Consider the following 6064-nt stretch of genomic DNA (forward strand, 5'->3'; position numbering starts at 1 on the left):
TCATAATTCTTATAATGTTAGTCAAAATGTAATAAAAACAAGGAGTGTCATAAGAAGCAAGTGGTTATTCACATTAGAGGATAAAAAAAAGTTATGCAAGATATGCCAATGATGAGGTATATATTTAATTAATATTTATTTATTTTCAAATATTTGTTAATTCTTTGTTTTCGATTTTTGTGTTTAATCTAGAATATTGAATGCAGCAAAAATCAACTGGGGCATTGCCAAGTCGAGCCCAATTGTTTGTCACGACCCATAAGTAAAAGGATGGAACCCACTACAATGATGAGACGAGGAAGAAAATTATACGTTTATTTTCAAATTTATTATTTTTTAATTTTAATGGATTTATAAGATGAAGAATTTGTATTTTTTATTATCTATTACAGGCTGAGATTGAGGGACTTTTAACACAGTACACAAGTATCATAAAAATGGGGTTTGGAGGAACCATGGCTTAGGCATCAGATGATGTTTATTCTAAAGTTATGGGCCCAGAACAATCTGGACCTGTACACAGTTTGGGCCAACCCTTACAAGGCAAACTTGTCAACATTCACTACCAACTTCTAAGTACGAATATGGTATATCCAAGGAAGAGTTTGATAAAATGAACAAATTAATTGAATTGCGAAACTTAGTAAACACACCCATGCATGCACCGGTGAGCACCCCAAATATGTTTAGTTGATATCAATCAACTTTATTTTGGAATTTTTGGACCTTCATTTGAATTTATATGCAGGCTTTAGGAAAAAATGAAATAGAATGCAGAGGAAGATAAAGATGAAAAGGGAAATGATGAAGAGGAAGAGAACAATGTGGACGAGAAATGAGGGGATTATATGTGAAGAATCTCAAATTATATTAATCATATTTTCTTTATAATTTCCTTAAGATTTTATTGTGATCTTGGTTTTGTTTATTGAGCAAGAGAGGTGGTGGCAATGACACATTATGATTGTTTTTTTCCATTCTTTTTAGCAAAAACTTAAGTATGTTTTTCTTCCTATCATTTAAATAAGTTTTTTTTTATTCTTTTTAATATTTCCTTAACTACCAATAAATTTATAATAGTTTTAAATCTTTGAGTTATATATTATTACCATTGTAACAATATAAATGCTAGCACACTACTAAATTACCGGTGCATAATTGATCAGTTTTTAGCATTTTTTAAAATGCTTTCAAAGCTATAAATAATTACCAGTGTAACAATATAAACACTAGCACACTACTAAATTATAGGCATATAATTGATCAATGTTCGACGTTTTTGTAAATGCTGCCAAAGCTATATATTATTGTCGCCATAACAATATAAATGCCAGCAAACGACTAATTTACTCGCGTACAATTGATAATTTTTTGACATTATTTTAAACGTCGGCAAAACAATATATCATTAATGGTGTAACAATATATTACTAATTTGTGGTTTGCTAGTGAGTCGGATTTAGTCTTTGATGTTGAGATATGAGAATTTGCTGATGTCTAGTGGCCATGGGCGCCTTTCTCACCAGATGATTCTGGCAAAGGGCAATGTAGGAAAAGATGTTCTAGAATTCCTTGTTCTTTTTTTTTATGGGAAATAGACTTCAATTCATTCATGAAAGAAGTTACAACTGTGACTGATAAATACAAGTCAAACTACTTATCTGTTTGAGACTTCCCCGCACATAAATTTTTTTGTGACAGATAATGTTTGAACTTCAAATAAACTCTCGAGTGACAAGACCTTCTGATATACCAGACTCTGTAAACACCAGAGGAGTCCATCTCGACTTGTCTGAGAAAACACATCCAACCCCCTCTCCAAATAAGGAGCGGAAGAAAACCCTTCTCTTTCAATGGAAGAAAGGGAGAAACTCTCCTCCTCCAAAAGAGGAGAGGGACAAACCGCTATGAACAATAAGTCTAATAGCCTATTTCTATTTATTTTTAACTAACTATAACATAAAGTCAACATTACAACATAAAGCATTAAAATATTAAAAACACTCGTAAATGGCCCTCCAAATGACTGTCAGTCATGAACAACTTTTGCCAAGCCCACACCGTACTTATTGCACACCTTCCTCCTTTATGGTTCTATGAGTGCCCGACAAGCACCCATGCCAAAACACTTTCTACACCTTTTGCAGCAAGCATGTGTGGGTGGTCTGCAACCTAGCCTCGTTCAGAACACCCACGTTCTTCTGCTCCTCTACGTTCGCTGCAACCCAATCCATTGAGTCACCAATGCAGCAATCCCCTTCCATGACTCACAGCATGACTCCACATCATGGCTTAACACCAAGCCTTATAGCAAACCACGAGTCACCACCAGCTTCCACGGCTGCATCATTTGCCAAACTCATGGCTAGTGACGGCAACGTTTTTAACATTAGAGCTAACCCCCATGGTTGCCCCACTGTGAGCTAGCTTGAGCATGTGTGCCTCCCCCCCAACAACGGACTGCACCCCAGCTACCGAGCCTCGTTTGTTTTCATTTTTTGAAACAGAGCACACTCACCTTCCATTTTAGGAGTCTGGCCACAGGGTCCACCAAGTTTCATGTCGAGAGCCACTATAGGTTGAACGAAGCCCAAGATGAGCTTGCCATTAATGGACATGTAAGTTCTCAGCATGAGTTGTGTTGCGGTGCTACCAGACGCTACCACCTAGCAAAAAGGCATGCCTTGCAGCTGAGAACCCCCATAGTGGTTCAGGGCCACCACATGGAGGCCAGCCCCGTCTAGCTCCTCCGCTGCCACCTTCTTGTGCCTGGGCCACATCATTGCAGCGGAGCTGTTGCATCTCCCTTAAGCCATCATAAATCGCACCACAAAGAGCCTTATTGACAAGCACCTAAACAAAAACAAAATGAAGCTAAATCTATTGACTGGAAATTAAGGCAGGAAAGCAGTACACTAAAAGAAAGGGGGGGAGGGACTTGAGGGTTTTCTGTTTCAAAGCTTTAGAGAGAAGTAAGAGCTTCTCTCTTTAGAATCGATCAACTATCATCGATAAATTACACTAAGAGTTGAAGAGGAATGAGATACCAGATGCCTTCTTATGCAGGAAGAGAATTTTTGGAGGAAATAATAAATGTTTCTTTTGTGCCAAGTATTCGTATTGTTCCAGAGCTATTTGATGACTATGGGAAGATGGGGAACTTGTTTTAAATCATGGGCATGGAGGTTAACATGGTGGGACTTACGTATCAACTCGTAATTGTTTTGGGATGTTGGACTTTTCTATACACTAGTAGTTAGTTAGCAATCTGGGTCAGGTTATGTTGGTTAGAAGTTAGTGCTGCAGAAAGGCCAATTGAGCATCAAATGGAGACTGATTCTTGTACAGGAGTCGAAGAAGAATTACAGTCAATTCATTAATTTCCAGGAATCCTTGAACAAAGAAAATTAAACAGCGATTCAACTCGAGGAAACCTTAACCTCCCCAAGGGAACAAGTTACAAAGTGGAAGCATAAACCATAAGACTCCTATCCATGAGGCCTATCTAACAACTTACAAGCAATGAAAATAATATGGAGTAAAACACTTATTTAATTAAGAAAAACTCTACTCTTCATCCGGCCTACACCACACAAATTTTATTTTTTTATCTTTTTATTTATATTCCTTATTAGGGGTGTGGTGTAACAATGATTAGTACAAAGATTTCTACTAATTAAGACTATTATTTTCATGTAGCACATAAAAGATCAAAGCATCAGATCTATACAGGTAGCACTTGAATGATAGAGCATCCGGTTTGCACTAATGTGAACACCAAGAAGATAATAGCAGCTGCGGTAGAAGCAATTCTCCAAGGAGAACTCAAATAATCACGTCTCAAGATAGCCTTCCATCGATGCCAAAGTTTATTGTAGAAATCAACTAAATCCTTACAAAGATGAAAATACTCAGAATTTAGGGATGAGTATTCGACATTTGTGCCTAGATTGTTGACAAAAGTTGCATTGTCGTCACCCAGCCCATTAACAACGATCTTCTTTCGAGCAAGTAGACCCACATCTTTGCCTGTATCAATAAGGAAATCCAACAGAAAAAAATAATCAGTAATATATGCTTCTCTTGGATAGTGTCTGTTGAAATCCCCCCAAGTATGCATACCCTCATGTATAGCCGCCGAAAGTCCTTTGTCATATTAGGACAAACAATTCTCTGACAACAATTTTGGACCATAAAGTGCTGCATCGAATTCCCTTGATCAACAATTGTAAGTGCTTGTCCTCTGAAACTTGTCCTATAAAAGGTGAACTCATTTGTGTAAAATTGTGTGGGCAAAAATCAGAGAAAGAGAGGACGCGAGAGAGAAATTATTGAGTGTTTGTAATCTCATACAAACTCAATGAATTTTGGCTCCAGTGGATGTAGGAAAGTTGCTAAACAACTTAAATATCGTCTTGTATGGTTTTAGACAGGCCAGAGGCGCAACAATGACATTGCTCCAAGGCCATGAGGTTTCGAGCATAACGTTTGATCGCATTGTCTAAGGTAAAGTGTGGGATTTTTAACACCCATTCTGCATATGTTAGATCAAGGTGGCACTTGCTTGTACTCTTTCTTGAAGGTCATTCATCCCTCGACCAGCTTGGTTGCGCAGTATATTTCCTCAACCTTGCTTTCATCTTTTCTTTCTGATAGAACTCTTCCAAGTGGAGGTAGATAAAAGGTTCTCAGCAAATCAACGAAATGCTTTATTTGGAACACCGAATCAGAAGACTTGTCCTGATTGTTAAAAAAACTAAAGTAGAAAAAGGTAACCTCAATAAAGGGTGGTTAAATTGTGTTAATGACCAAAACAAGCTTATATAATTTCTCAATAATGAAGAAAGGAAGCTGATTTTCAAGTAACAGGAATTCCAACTGCATCCTAGCAGTTAGCCATGGCTTTATCACTATCTTGTCCTCCGCCGTCCATTGTTTTGGGAAATTGGTTTTTCAGAAAATACTAAATAATGAAGGCCGCATCAAACAGTATCATTTTCACAAAATCATCACTGCTAATAACTTCGGTGGCTTCTGCATAAGATGCAGACTTTTTTCACTCTCCCTTATATAATGTTTACTAAACTCACCAACTTTGTTTTTGTTTGTTCCATGAAATTCATGAGGTATCGCACTTTGTACTTTTCCATTGCTTGCAATTTTGGGTTGTCGTAGTGGAAAGGCCCTATGGAAATAATCCGAGGAGTGTATGCATCTTCGTTCAACTTACGAAAGTGATTTGGAACCTTGTAAGTACAACACTTCGGTGATAAGAGAGGCCTCGAGCTATGTATCAACTCCTTGATATCAATTACCAAGTGATCTCCACTTTCTATTATTGAACCATTTGCTTTTCGTTGAGTTAATTTTCCAATCGCCAAGTCCCCCATCTTTAGATTTTCTGATGACAATCATCTCATTGTTATACACAATATGTTGATCTAATATTCTTGAAAACATTAAATAATACCCTCATGACTCGAAGTAAATAGTTAAAGCTGTAATAAAAAAGTTCAATATATTGTGTCATGTTAAAAATGAATATTGGATGAGATCTTTTCATTTTCTTTATACAGTCAATTAAGTAATTCGTTCACTCAATGAAATATATATGTGTATGTGTGTGTGTGTGTGTGTGTATATGTGTATATGTAGTGATATTTTCATGACTCCAAAACTAAATAATAGACAGATTGAGAATGGTAATACTACAGGGTTAGATCAGAGAGAGATGAATAGATCACGTGGTTGAAGAAAATTAGTTAAGGCAGCTTCTGTGCTGATGATCTGCTTCGTGGCTCCTTTCGAGACACAACAGCTTGCAATTAGTCTTAAATTTTTCAGAACAAATACAACTTGGGATTTTATTATTATCTCATAGCAGGTGTTGAACTTAATAAAAGTATTTACAGCCAGCTAGCTGTGCGAAACTTCTCTAGATTCCAATTATTTGCCTCTCTCCAAAGACCATCTCATGAGCTTTTTAACCATGAAATTAAAGAGTATGCCTGTTCATCCGGGTTCCGACCCGGAAATCTGGGTGTACCCGGACCGGAACCTGGAT

At 37.1% G+C, this 6064-nt stretch overlaps 1 pseudogene; it reads right to left on the reverse strand.

The window, feature by feature from the left end:
* Window positions 1–2649: 2649 nt before the first annotated feature.
* LOC122306444 lies at window positions 2650–5390 on the reverse strand (annotated as a pseudogene).
* Between the last annotated feature and the right edge of the window lie 674 nt (window positions 5391–6064).

The sequence above is a fragment of the Carya illinoinensis genome, chromosome 4 (assembly GCF_018687715.1).
Source record: "Carya illinoinensis cultivar Pawnee chromosome 4, C.illinoinensisPawnee_v1, whole genome shotgun sequence".
Taxonomy (NCBI): domain Eukaryota; kingdom Viridiplantae; phylum Streptophyta; class Magnoliopsida; order Fagales; family Juglandaceae; genus Carya; species Carya illinoinensis.